Source organism: Cyprinus carpio, chromosome B2, assembly GCF_018340385.1.
Source record: "Cyprinus carpio isolate SPL01 chromosome B2, ASM1834038v1, whole genome shotgun sequence".
Taxonomy (NCBI): domain Eukaryota; kingdom Metazoa; phylum Chordata; class Actinopteri; order Cypriniformes; family Cyprinidae; genus Cyprinus; species Cyprinus carpio.
Window position 1 is genome coordinate 10,560,084 of NC_056598.1, and position 16,037 is coordinate 10,576,120.

The 16,037-nt window shown below is 35.2% G+C and overlaps 1 pseudogene; it reads right to left on the minus strand.

The window, feature by feature from the left end:
* The window catches only part of LOC109089636, a 73,193-nt pseudogene that overhangs the window by 15,861 nt on the left and 41,295 nt on the right, over positions 1–16,037 (minus strand).

Below are 16,037 nucleotides of genomic sequence, written 5' to 3' on the forward strand. Positions count from 1 at the left end.
AATGTTCTTCATATAACTGCACAGAATAGGTGTAATTATCAGCTTTTATAGAGCTAATGTATCAAGGAAAGAGAGAGGCACAGCTGGGAGTGTTCAGCTTGAGTCATAAACTTTAAATATTCAACTGTGTGCCACCTGGCCCTGACTACTTACTCTCACTGCTGCTTTATCAACTCAGCAGGCTGGCTGACAGAGGCAAAACTGAGCAAATGTGAGTAGTTAGTCTTTTAACGGACACTTTTATCCAAAGCAACTTCTAGTGCAACAAGGAGCAATGAAGATCAGGGTTAAACAATCAAGATGGCCCAATGTAAGAAACGTTTGTCCAGTTATCCAGGCCAGTAGTTGCAATGTTCTAATGATTTGGCCACATGCAAGTGATTTTATGCCTTGCAAACATAAAGCATTTGTTTAAACATTGTTTTAAGGTTAATGCCTCACCCTTTGCAAGACTTAAACCTACATCCTTTTAACTAACAACCCAGATCACTAACCACTAATCCACAACACCCTGTGCAAAAAGAAACAATGAAGTTAGGCTAAGAAAGCTTGAGGAGTGAAGATACTTTATATGTGTGAGTAATAAAAATTATATATTTGTGTGACAGCTACTCCAGGATGATTGGAAAAAAGAGGTGATCATCTGGGTTTCATCCTATACGGCTCAAATGGAAGGCTGTAAGTACTCACAGCAGGACCTGGAGCTCCAATTACACCCTGAGGACCTACTGGACCTGCTGGACCCTACAGCAAAAGACAATCAGGACAACTTTAGAGACTGGTTGTGAAGAAGCTAGATCTCATATGAACATCTGAATAGCATTTGTTTGTGTTAAAATAGGCACAAGTGAGTGTAAATACAGCAAAAATGTAAAACAAAATATTTATAATTAATATTATTGTAATTATATTACAATTATACATAAAAAAAACGGTAACACTTTACAATAAGGTTCAATTTAGTTAACACACAATAGTTAACAAACAAAAAATAATTTATTAATCTTAGTTATCTTGGTCATTTCAACATTTACTAATACACTATTAAAACCAAAAGTTGATATTTTTTTCCTGTTAATATTATTTCATGGACCTGAGCTAACATGAACTTACAAAAACAGTTGTATTTTTAATAATGTTTACAAATATTGATAAATACTGTAACAAATATATTATACATAAAGTGTTGCAACAGTGACATATGATTTATAAGCAAGTCAAAGCATTCAACTAATGGGACCTTATTTTAAAGTGTTACTAGTTAACTATATAATACTTAATATTTTAAATGTTTTATATATAATCAGTACTGTTCAACTTACATGTTCACCTTTGTCACCCTTGCTTCCCTTTTGACCTGGTTCTCCAACTTCTCCCTGGAAAAAAAAGAAAAGAAAAAGTTTTTGAAAATCAAGAAACTTTATGCTGTTTACAACTTTTCCTTAGTTGCCTGGTCATCAAAATTTTCTCAAGGTCACTACAGCATCAACAGCAGAATAAACGTTACTCCAGAGATTTTAATTTAACAGTAAAACCAAGACCTTGGGATGTTTTTGCAATTAATTGATTACTTGGTCCCTCCAACACCATTGCTGCCACAGCCGAAAATAATAATGTGGCTTGGGACGTGATAAGGATCTAAAAAAGCACTATTCTACATTTAACAGGGCGATAATAGATTCTGGAATACATTAGCCTCAAAGCATGTTTGTTTACTTGGTTTACGTGCCTCGATTTCACTGGTTTCAACATTTCACTATAGTAATGATTTAGTGTCTTGTTTGGTTATAGTGATGGATAAGTCAAAACTCTGTCCGTACTGTCACTAATGGTGTGCAGATGTGAGATGGGCATGATATCTGTGTATTAAAACCTCATGCTGTAAAGTTTAGAATGAAGTGCTGCACCTTGTCACCATCCTCTCCAGGTTGACCCTGAGGTCCGGCTGGGCCTGGGAGTCCGACTGGACCTTGGATGCCATCCCGGCCGGCAGGACCAGCAGGTCCTTTCTCACCCTGCATGAAGTTAAGAAATAACAGTTTACACACATGTCTGAAAGTGCTGAATAAGAAACTGTTACATCCTATGAGGAATACTATAATCTGGTTAATACAGACAGGCTGAGCAAACAAAGCTAATGGCAGATCCACTGCAATTAATTAACAGCATTTATACACTATGCAGAGGAATATGTTCAGTGTTATTATAGAACCTTTCAGTCAACTAATTGATTTCATATTTAACTGTTTGCTTTAGAAGTCTCAATGAACTGAATTGAGTTTCTGTTTGGATGCTGCATTAAACTGGCTAAGCTATCTGTGCTAGATGTGTTTATTGAAAAGATGAATTTTAATGAACCAAAACTCTTTTCCTCTGGCCCCTTTTGTTTCCCACAGGAATCTCTAGACATTAGTGCAACACTTAAATGTATCCAAGCATTTGATAAAAGCACAGTCACTATTTTACTTTGAATTCAGGTAAATTAGGCCATGTTTTGCTATTCATCTCAACAAAAAGTGGCCCCGTTTACTTGAATTCACATTATTTCTTTTTCTTATTCTTTTGGACAGTGTACAAGATAACATTGGCATTTTTATATCCAAACAATGCGCACTCACCGGACCACCCTTCTCTCCAGCACCTCCGGGTCCAGCTGCTCCTCTCTCTCCTGGTGACCCCTGTGACACACACATCCCATTGAATCTGGGATTTTCTGCAGTTCCGCTAACAAACATCATTTGACCCATTAAATCTGACTGCAAAACAACTGGATCTGGAGATTTTTAACTGCAGTCATTCGAATGTAACAATTATTGGTCTTGGGTTACAAAAATTTAAAACATTTGCTCGCAACCAAATGAACAATTGCTCTTCTGTTAGATCTCGACATCTCGATCTCTCGATCACACGAAGGCTCTCGCTCTCTCTCTCCATCTCTCTCTCTTCTCTCTCTCTCTCTCTCTCTCGCGCTCTCTCTCTCTCTCTTCTCGCTCTCTCTCTCTCTCTCTTCTCTCACGCTCTCTCTCTCTCTCTCACGCTCTCCACTCTCTCACGCACACAGGCACACACACACACATACTTTCAAATATAAATATGTATTGCCTTTTATCTATTAAATGCCATAAACATCTGTATTATATACACTGCCATTCAAAAGTTTAGGATCAGTAAGATTTGTAATGTTTTTTAACCCCTTTTTTCAGCTCATCAAGGCTGTATTTATTTGATCGAAGATAAAGAGAAAAAACAAACAAACAAAAAACAAGCAAACAAACAGTAATACTGTAAAATGTTATTGCTATTTCTAATGTTGGCTTCCTATTTTAATATTCTTTAATATTTCTGTGATGCAGCATTGAATTTTCATCAGCCATTACTCCAGTGTCACATAATCCTATTTTGAATAAACACTGTTCTTTTTCATTTTTTATTTATCAAAGAAAAATAATGTACAACAGATCCCAATTTATTTATTTATTTATTAAATATTAGAATGATTTCTGAAGGATCATGTGACACTGAAGACTGACACTGAAAATTCATCTTTGCTTCACAGGAATAAATAATATTTTAAAGTATATTCAAATATAAAACTGTTATTTTAAATTGCAATAATATTTCACAAAATTATTATTTTTTTCTGTATTTTTGATTAAATACAGCCTCGATGAGCATAAGAAACTGCTTTAAATAACATAAAAAATCTTACTGATCCCAAACTTTTGAAAGGCACTGTATATAGTTAATTAAATATTTTAGAGCTAAACAAAACCATAAAAAATGATATTTAAAGTTCCATGACTTTTCCAGGCCTGGAAGTGACAGTTCCAAATGTCACTGATATTTCCAGGTGCTCTGTGTCTGTGGGAACCGTGTTATTTGGTAGTTTGTTTTGGCTCTGAGGAACATGTTCTTACAGATCCTTTTTCTGCATTGAACAACACTTCATGCATTTGTGTATCACATTAAATACATTTCTTTCTTAGAGTGTATCAGGAAGTCTTACCAAGAGACAAAAGTTTATGAGTGATCACGCTCTCTGGTTCAAAACCAACACGTAGCATGTCTTTTTCAGAAACAGTCCATTAGAGCATCTATTAGCACTGAATGATAAGCACTGAAGAGAGCTCTCAGAGCTAGGGCTTTATTCACCGTTTACTTAAAGACATCCGGTTGCTTTCACATGCATGTACATACCCCCAGAAACACATGCTAAAACACACACACAACAACATCCGACTGCATTAGCCAGCAGTGATAGTGCTTCTATACATAGTGAGGGGTCAAGGTCACTGCACACCACACCGCACTACCAATACATTCTCACTCCCAGCTCGTCACATATTGACGCTTGGGCAGGACACATCACATTTCTTGTGTGTCTCGTGATGATTGTGTCATGCTATGGGAGTATCTGTTTGTATGAGATGTGAGATTGTTAACAGAGCGGGATCATTTTCAGCGATTAAAACCTTATGTTAAAAACATCATATGGCTTCAGAAGACTTGGAATGCAACACGACTTGTTTGCAATTCTTTTATATTGCTTTTGTATGGTCAGTTTTAGCAATGAATACCCATGACTGTGCTTATAATTGCCTGTTGTGTGTTTTATATTGTTCAGAGATTTTAGGGTAGGGGTGGGGTTAGGTGCTCCAATTAAAGTATACATTTATATAAAATTATTTCTATATTTTACAAATGCATGAAAACCATTAAATTAAGACAAACAACTGAAAACAATGGAGGACTCTGCACGTCAAAAAGAGATGCTAAAAGGATACCCCTGTGTGTTGAAAACTTACACTAAAGGGGTACCTTGAGGGTCAAAAAACGAAGCCAAGGGGTCCTGACCAAGCGTCAATATGTGACGAGTTGGGGGTGAGAATGTATTGGCACTACATGCAGGACAGAACATTATTAATTATAATTTTCAAAAAGGTTTTTATATATTATTTAAAGGTACAGATACAAATAATGAAGCATGCACAGTTTCTGCTCATTTCCACAATGAATGGTCCACTGTCACCACAGACTATGACCAGTCAAATTGACACAACACACAGCCCTAACTCACTTCTCATCTGATATACCACCTCACAAACACACTGAGGCACACTGCGCACACTGACTCAACTCTTTATTAGAGACTTCTCTGAGGAGTTGTACTCTGCTGCCGGTGACTCAATTCAGGCACCTGCGGGAGGTCTATTTAGGCAAAGATAAGATGGCTGATTGGCGTGGGTGGGCCACTGACTTAAAATCCTTCTGATTTTTAGAGTTTTTTCTTGCCGGGCTGTACAGATGCTTTTTATACAAGACAGACAATGAATCCCTACACCAATCCTCCTCAAGCTGAAAGGGGCTTCACATAGCGCACAGCTGAAGCTTTGATGGTTTTAAGATGTACTGCTGTGCCTTCACTGCACTACAAGAGAAGACAGACAGCAGTTACTTTAATGGGAGGATGTTATTTCTATGCAGAATGGAAGACCTGTTTTACTCTACATTCTATATAGGAGTCAATAGCAAGAACAGTGAAACAGCATTATTATCGATACAACTTTCAACAGCACATAATTCAATTATTGAACATAAAAATACCGTTCAGTTGTACTGCAAATACTAAATTGGTATACTTAAAGACTGCTAAATTGGAACAAATAATTTTGTACTTAATGCACTTTAATTGTGCGGAAATAACGCTGAAGTCCAATTAAAGATACACTGAAGTATATTTGATTGTACTAAAGTGGAACTATTTTAAGTATACTTTAGGTACACTTTTTATTATCTCACATTTTTAATGTCACTGTTGATGAGGATCATATGGTCTTTGAATAATATCGGCTTTTCCGATATTATTCAAAGATCATCTGATCCTCATCAGCAGTGACATTAAAAAGGTGCATTATTGTGCACAATTAGCTCTCCAAATAAAGTTTAAATATAATTTTATATCAGTAAGATTCAAGGAATATGTCAGTAAACATGTTAATAGATTTCTATGCTTAGTATGAAATAAATGTATTTTAAATATATTACTTTTTTTTAAGGGTATATATAATGCTATTTTCTACTTTATTAATAGCAAAATATTTGTATTAGTAAAATACTATTACATGTATAAATATGACATTTTTATATTATTATTACAATATTTATACTTGAACTCTCTTTCTCTTTACATATACATAAATATAATAAGATATGTTAACATAATACATATCATTAAACATTACATAATATAATTTTGATTTTTTTTTTAGAAAAGAATAGAACTACATAACTACATTTTAATAGAACATAATTAATTACAGAACTGTTCTGAAGTTAAAATGTTAAGTGGCAATATTAAATAAAAATATTTTATACATTATGCACAATAAAAAAAAAAAAAAAAAAAAAAAAAAAAAAAAAAAAATAAAATATATATATATATATATATATATATATATATATATATATATATATATATATATATATATATATATATATATATATATATATATATATATATATGATTTTACATCTTTGCAAATTTATATATAAAAAAACTTAAATGATTCCATTGCATAAGTATTCATACCCTTATCTGGGACAGTTGGACTTTAGCTCAGGAACATTCATATTGCTTGTAGGTGTTACTACACTTCTAGTGAAGTTAACCTGTTGCACATTCAGTTGATTGGGTATGATTTGGAAAAGCACACACGTCTTAATAAAAGGTCAAACAGCTGATTATTTATATAAGAGCAAAAACCAAGCCCTGAGGTCAAACGAACTGCCTGTAGAGCTCAGAAACAGGTTTGCATCAAGCCACATATCTAGGGAAGAGTTTCATTGGGGAATTCAGCTTCACTGAAGGGTGAAGCATCATGAAGCAATTCTAAGCATCATGTTTAAAGGAATCCAACTCTGCTCATCACCTATAGAGTACCATCCCAAAAGTAAAGTGTGCTGGTAGCAGGCTCTTGCTGTGGGGCTGTTTTTCAGCAGCAGGGGACTGAGGGACTCGTCAGAGTAGAAAAAAAGCTCAATGCTCCAAAATATTAAGACAGCCTTAATGAAAACTTAGTCCAGAGCATTCAGAACCTCAGACTGGGCAGAAGGTTCACCTTCCAACAGGACAATGACCCTAAGCACACAGCAAGAGTGACTTACAGACAACTCTGTGAATGTTCTTGAGTGGCCCAGCCAGAGCCTGGGATTGAACCCAGTCAAATATTTCTCAAAAAACCTTAAAATTTTAATCAAACCTCATCCAACCTGATAGAGCTTGAGAGGTGAAGAGATGAGGAAAAGAATGGCAGATAATTGCCAAATGCCGATGAGCAAAGCTTGTCACATAAAAAAAAAAAAAAAAAAAAACAAAAAAAAAAAACTTGAGACTGAAATGGCTAAAAGCTAAATATTTAGTTAAGGGTATGAATACTTATGCAATGTACTTATTTCAGTTTTTTTATTTGGTAATAAATTTACTAAGGTGTGACAATTCTGTTTTTGCTTAGTCATTATGGTGTATGGAGTGTAGATTGATGTGGGGAAAAAAGTAATTTAAAGCAGTTTAACATAAGGCTGCAACATAACAAAACGTAAAGAAAATTAAGGGGTATGAATATAAAGTATATATAAATGATTTTTTATCTTTTTTATATAAATATTTAAAAAATAACAATAAAAAATATTTCTCAATTAAGTTGCTTGAAGTTTTAAGAAATAAATATTTTTTCTCTTTCCTTTTTAATATTTTCATTATAGGCCTTATAAACAGGTCCAATTCTGCCACTAAGCACATACCGTATCAAAATTGCAGTACTTTTGACATCCCTGATGACAACAGGTCTGAATCTCTAAGCATATTTCACATATGATTCAAATGAAATTACTAATGTGGTGACGGACTTACTGATTAGGCCTGACTCATTCAGCGTGATCAGACTGCGTGGGATCAGATCACACACCAAACTTGGCACTCAGTGCCAACATTACTGGTCATTAAATTCACCACCTGCTGACTGCGCCCGCTCCAGAATTTGCCTGATGTCACTTCACTAATAGAGGCAAAGCTTGCAGATTGATCGTTTGCAGCGACCGAGTTTCCATGGTAACACAGGTACTTACAATAGGACCGGCTGGACCCTGCGGACCCTCGCCTCCCTTCAGACCAGATGGACCCTGTGTGAGAAGGAGAGAGAGTGGTTTAATTCTCTAATGAGAGCTGTGCTTCAGAATCTGTCAAAGTGGCATCTGAAACTCTGTGTGCGCTTGCATTTGTTTGTGCCAGTGTATGGCAGCTGTTTGTACTATATGTCTCCTGGAAATACAGCCCAGAGTGTTTATACAACTGGCAATCTCTCTATTTCCTACATCAGAAACAAGTGCTGGCAGTGCATTGTCATGTGACGCCAAGGACACGTCACTCTCCTCCCTTCTGAGTCATGAAAAACATATGAGCCAGCTAAAAGTAAACATCAAAACAGCAAATGACGGCAAAATCAACTGTTGTTTATTGAAATCATACTGGCTTTGTGTTTTAAATGTGACTTTCAGCAACAACTTATTCATGAAAGACATAACTAGTGGAGACTGAGATTCATCAAGAAGGCAGATGCTGTTTCTTATACTAAAAACAAAACAAATTTTGATTATATTCATTCCCACAGTTTTAAATACTCTTAATGAAGAAAAACTAGTAGAGACATTTCCAAGTCCCTGTGACATATTTCTGCTTTGAGTCGGCCAACTGTGGCAGTTTGTTATGTACAAAGTCATTTACAAGCCCACAGAGTTCCACATCAGAGGGACAATAAATATGTCAAACTGCATCTTTGAAAACTTACTAAAAGTCAGGCATTTTATGAGATACATGTTAGCATTTATTTGGTAAAACTTTATAATAACTTCACTCTAAGGATCATTAATCAAGCATTAGTAAATAGTCAAATCATCATTTATAAAGCAATGCCCCTACATTAATAGACAGTAAGCAGTTTATAAACACAGCTATAAATGCTTTGTTCTTGAGTTATGAGCATAATGTGTTTAATATTTGTATTTTCATAATTTATTAATGATCAATGTATCATTTCTAAATTAACCATTACATTATTAACAAACCGGTTATTAGTTGTCAGTGGTTTATAAGATAATTTAAATCTGTATTACTCTGTTGTGTTTGTTTCCTTTTTCTGTTTAGGAGATAACTGAGCCTTTAAATCTCCTTTTAAAAAGTTTTTATGAGGCACAAGTAGTCTTCACTTTAGATTGGCTCACACAAACAGTTAACTGACAGGTACTCAAGGTTTTATAACTACCTGAATTAATCATGAAGTACAATAAGAATACGTGTTAATACAGCATTTATTAACACACTATTTCTATATGTCTATTTATATATAAATGTCCATTTAAATTGTTTATTAATCATTTACTTAACCTTTCTAAATGATCTTATGAACCACTGATGACAACTAAATAACCGGTTTGTAAATAATGTCATACTTAATTTAGAAATGATAAACTGATCATTAATAAAGTATACAGCTGTGAGACTGTAAAATCTGATTAAAAATGAACTTTTTTCTAAAATGAATCTCCAGCAAGAGATTATGTTGGTACACACAAGTTTCTTTCAAATAAATTGTGGACCTTTGTACATTAAAGTCAATATAAAATCAAAATTGCCTATTTATATATCCCTGGTTGTATTGCCAAGCACTGCAGTGGAATTTCTCTGCAGTGTTAAAGACGTATTTCAAAAAGCTTGCTAAATGTCTAAATGCATGTTAAATATGTCAGTTAATCTCCATGAGCCTCAGTCTCATAGTTAGGACTGTACCCTCTCCTGAGGCATTCATCCAGCGTAAGCATTTGCATGAACAGCAGGCGGTTAAGCAGCTAATGACCATTTGGTGGGGCACACAACATTAACTTATTTGTTCTTACCGCTGTACCAGGAATACCCCTTTGGCCTGGGAACCCTTTTAGTCCGGCAGGGCCAGGTTTCCCAGAAACCCCCTGAGGACCTGGATCACCCTTCAAGGAGAGAGACGATGAGAATTTAGTCTTCAAACCTAAAACCACCAACCTCCACAGCTGTTATTTGTAGGCCTTACCAGCCACCCACACATTGTGATATTGAACTGAACATTATTCGAATTCTTCCCAGTTATTATCCTGGAGTGATCTGAAGTGAGCATGTTTAGCAAACCATACCTTTCCACCTTCTTTGCCAGCAGCTCCGGGAAGACCTTGCTCTCCGGGGGGTCCTGGTGATCCAGGATGTCCTCTCTCTCCAACAGGTCCAGTTTCTCCAGTAGAGCCCTTTCATATTCAAACAGGTTTTTTTTATTTAACTTCTGTCTAACAGCAGGTTTTTATTTATTTATTTATTTATTTGTATTTCTACTCATATAAGAGCAACTTATATAGCTCACCTGTGGGCCAACAACACCTCCAGGTCCAGGAGGTCCAGTTTTTCCTTGGAAACCCTGTTTGAGGACAAGCATAGTCATTGTGAGCATAGTTATCACATTTCTGGAAGCAAATTTGGAGAAAAGGAAAACCTGGTGGAAACTATGTAAATATCACTAAACTGTACAAATCCAACCTCTGAAACATCAGCAGCACTTATTTTTGTTACTTTTTTCCTTAAATCAGTGAAAAGTCAAGTGTCAGAAAACAAAACAAAGGGGAGTCTTTTAAGATAAAATAAGTGTCTCCTTTTGGCACTCCATCTGTCAGACGTTCTTGATTAGAAACAGAAAGATAGACCTGCCAGAAGTAGTGTAGCGCCTTGACTCTGTCAGCAGCTAAAAGGTAATCCACCATATAAACACTGTCTACAACATTTATTCCTCTTTACTCAAGAGACAGAAAACACTTATGAAGACAAAACGATACTCACAGTCTCTCCTCGCTGTCCAGGGTGACCGGGCAATCCATCCTTTCCAGGAGGCCCCTGAGGGAATTACATAATTAATAGTGATTAAATCATATTTATATAATTATTATAAAATAGACTTGCAGACTTGTGGCTTATTCTTTTGGGTTTTGTGATTTAATGGTTACAGCTTGACCTAATATTCGAATTATAGTATAGTAAGTCTAATGTATGGAAGTCCATTTCAGCCACAAAAACAACAAAGCTTTTGCAAGTCAAAATAAAAAGACACAAAAAGAAGAAATTATTACATAAAAGTAACTTATGATTAATAGTTAGGTAATAATTATGACAAATAATGAATCTATACTTAGCGTGTCATCATTTTAACATAAACATAACACAAATGACACTTTTATAACACAAAATTATTAAAATTATAATTTCAATGTTTTGTCATCATTTTAAATTCTTTGAATCAATTTTGAATTCAACTAATTAAGTGTAGAGTAAAAAGTCAAATTAAGTTAAAAAGTAGAATTTATGAGACATTAAAAGTCATTATAATTTCGAACTTGTATCATGAATAATTATGAATTTTATTTTATCATTTCAATTTATGTCATAATTAGTTATCTCATAATTTTTCATTTTTTTCTCAATTTTCACTTTTCTCTCCCATATAAATGACTTTCTTATGTGGTGGAAATTCTAAAGTAAGTCGAAGAGTAGAATAACTTCTATCCACAGCATTAAAATGATCAACAACATTTAAAATCGATAAAATTACATACAGGTGGTCCTTTAGGGCCTGTTAATCCAACAGGGCCCTGAGGTCCTTGGAGTCCCTAAAACATGGAGAAAGTAACATGTAAGGGAATTGTAATGCAAACGTTTTTGTCCTGGAAAGTTGACAGATAAAACTGAAAGGGAGAACTAATTGAATGATCACTCACTCTCTCTCCTGGGCCACCAGCTGGTCCATCATTTCCTGCTGTTCCCTAAAAAAAGAAACACAGTCAAAGGGGCCTGTTAAAAGCAACCATTCACAAATACCATTAACTAATTAAGTTAAGCTGAATCATGACTGATGAAGCCTGACCTTTGCACCAGGTTTTCCTGTTGGACCTCTGGCACCTCTTCCACCACGGGGACCCTGAGGACAAGAGTTATTAGTAATACGCATTGTGCATCACTAGCGTATGTGGGAAAAAAAGTGTTCTTTTCTACTTAAAAGATTCAAGCTTGACATACCGTTGGTCCTCTTTGTCCTCTTGGACCTGCTTTACCAGCAATACCCTAAAAAAACAAAACAATTACAATCCTATCATTACAATTATTAAAGACTAGTCAACTTCTGGTAGAAGTTGTTTGTAATCAGAACCTGAGAGATGTGATAGAAATGGCTCCTTTAGGCTATAGCTTGTAAAAAAAAAAATCTAATCTAAGAATGAAATCAAAAGGGCCTCATACATACCCTTGCTCCCTTCTCACCATTGGCTCCAGGGAAGCCAACGAAACCAGTTGAGCCCTGTGGATAGAGACAGATTATTAGACACATTGAGGGCAGCAGTTTTCAACGATACTGTGTAAATGACATGCTCACTTCAAAAGTATCCAATATCCTTTAAAACATGCCAAAAAACTTTTGCAAAAAGTGAAGCTGTGTTGACAGAGAGAGGGTGTCCTTGAAGAATAATTCAACATCGTTACTGCTAATGCTATGTATATTATGTGGGTGATACTCAGAGGGCAAGCTTTTGGAGTTGATAAACATGAACGGTGTACGCTTGTTAGCACAAAGACAGGAGATGAAATTGAAGGTCGAATTATTTTGGCAGGCAAAGAAGGGGAAGCGGCCTGTGCACAATGGATATGCATCAGTAATTTACTCCACGGGATGGTTCCCTGCACAGGATAATGGAGCAAATCAAACAGACAACTGCAAACACACACACACACACACACAGAAAAAGGAACACTGCAGTTTGACTGAACCAAAGGAAGTGAGTGGAGAAGGCCGACAGCAATTTCTCATCACTGCTGAAAGTGAACACTAAACGCAATACTCCAGCTCTGGGTTTTACATTTTTCAACTGATACCTTATTTAAAATGTCTAATATCTAATTTTGAATCACACACACACACACACACACACACACACACAAACACACACACACACACACACACACAAACAGCAGTTGGAAAAGTTTAATGTGTCATCAAAACACTAACATTAACCCATTAACGTCATGCTTTTGTTGGAAGCACGATAAGCCACTTATTATTTTCATCAGTGCCTAAATAACTATATATAAAAAAATTAATACGTAAATAAAATGCTAAAAACTAAAATCTATCGTTTTAAATTCTACTAGTTAATTCAGGCATCACAACATTATATTTTATATATGAAAAATGGGTATTCATTTTGAATTAGGATTTATTTATTTTTTTCAGATTTGCTAAAGATTACATTTAACAATACTAAGAAATGATTAGTGTTTTAAAAATAACTTTAAGTGTTTTGTAGATTATGGTAAATAATCTAGTAGTAATAATAATAATAATAATAATAATAATAAAACATGTAGTAAGTCAAAGGTTAAAGGAGAGGAAATTAGTAAAATAATGAAATATTAATATCAACAATACTGATAAAAAAATACCCATTAATTATCAATATGATACTGATATATTGTGCATCTGTCACTGGAACTCAAATAACAAAACAAAACAAAAAGCAAAGCAAAGCAAACAAAACAAAACCCTCCTCACTCCACAGGAAATAATAATAAAAATAATAATAATCATCATCATCATCACACAATTCCGCTCTTCATTCCAGACGCTCAGACACTCCTCAAATAATTTGAACAGAACCCTGAACGGGCCAAACATCAACTGTAAACCCAGAGCTGAAATAGCTGACGAAGCAGGATGTAGACTACTTCAATGTCACTCTGCACCACTTGCTATTCAAGCAAAGTAGGATCCATTTCATTAAAAAACTTCAAAAGTAAAACTCAATGAATAAATACCAGGGAGTTCAAGCTATTTGAGTGGATCAGCCCTATACTGAATCAAATGCTTGTTTTGATGGTGTCAGCAGCCTGAACAGAATAAATAAGCTGACAAACATCACAAACACTGTCTGTACAGTTTTGAGCTGTTCACAGGACTGCACTTATTGCATGCTGGGTGGCCAAGAGATAAAGCGGTCAGCGTCATGGAGAATGAGTTTATCCTATTAACTCTGTTAACACAGGCTATCAGAGAACAGCAGGCCTTGCGTGTCAAAAGCAACGCTCGGCGAAATATATATAAAGCAGTACTGACCGTGTCACCGTTTAAGGGACATGATGATTTCATAGTTTTATTTTTTATTAGTGTCTAATTTGAATCTAGAGATAATAATCCTAGAGATGCTTTGAAAAAATACATAAAAATAAAATAGAAATAACATAAAATAATGATAAAGTTGCAACAGCAAACGTGTCAGTACTTACCTTAGGACCTTGTCTTCCTGGGTAGCCAGGCAAACCTGGAACTCCAAGTTTTCCCTAAAAAACAAAAAGAAAAAGAACAAACTCAGCACATTTTCATTTTGAGTTTATAAATAATTATCAGACCCTGTACAGTCACAATAAAGCATTTCACCACCCTCCATAAACTGTAAAAGCATATGGGAGCTGTAATGGAGTATTTGGCTGACATTTAAAACTGGCATTCAGAATCAATTTATGATTATGAGTTCGGTGGCATTTTAAGATTTAATTCATACATGTATTAATAATCCCTGACAGACACTTAAGTGCCCCAAAAACCCTACTGATGATTTTTCCAGGGCTGGTCATTTCAAGTCCTTTGCCATTATACTGAACATAATGAGTTTCAAACTGACCTTCTCTCCTGCCATGCCCAGGGGACCAGCCTCTCCAGTGGGACCTGCTTTACCTTTCGGCCCCTCTGGTCCGTCTTCTCCTCTGGGGCCTAACACGCCAACCTCTCCCTGAACACCAGCAACAATGCACAAACATCATATTAGACTTGCAACAACAAAATGGTTAAAACTCACCTTAAATAAATAATAAATAAGTGTTTATAAGAGTTGATTGAAATTAAATGTAACTATACGTGTTTGTTACTCACCTTATCTCCCTTGAGGCCCATGTCACCCTTGAACCCAGGAAACCCATCTTCTCCCTGAAATCAAACTCAGATCATTTATTTGGGTAAAATGTAAACTTATGTTAATAAACAAATGAATGAATGAATGAATGTGATAACAAAAATTATTTAAATAAAAATTGTCATTTAAAAATAGAATTTAAATAGAATTAAATAACATTTAAAATATAACTTTTCACAATGAATGCTGATAGATAAGACAGACAGACAGACAGACAGACAGATAGATAGATAGATAGATTTTATTAAAATAAATAAAAATAAATACTGAACAAACTATCAAACATTTTAATCTAATAATACTCCATAAGAACATAATGGCTAAATGCTGGCATCTTGTGGCCATAGTGTAAACTGCTGGTTCAAGCTAGTTCAGTCTGAGAAATGAAATCATATCTATGATTGCATGCTCATTTAACAAACTATAAAAGACTTCTTGAATTTTAAATGTTAAGCTTGAGACTTAATATTTCATACCAATAACGATACATTTTAGAAACAAAAGTCTTTGACTATTGTATGAATGAAACACTGACACTTGGTGGCCACTGCAGAGGATACAGCCTGAAGCAGATTATATATAAAACAATTATAACAGATTACAGATTACAATTCTTCTATCATTTTTTATTTTCTGCTTATAAATCTCTACTGACATCCAGTCGTATGGCTTTGCTTCACACCACACACTCATAACACCTGATTGAAGCCATTTTGGTGCAAATAGTCCCTGAAATGGCCTTCCACTTTTAGCTGCTGGCCTGTCATCTGTGTGCCTCATTTTAGAGGCTGACCCAAGAGCTCAGTAATGGAGACAGGGGATGGGTAATTTGCTTACCTTTTCTCCTTTGCCACCTTTCAAGCCACGAACGCCCTCTGCACCCTAAATGAACAGAACAATGAAAAGAGGTTCTAATGGATAGAGTAAAAGCACATAATAAAGAACCAGTGAGATGAAGA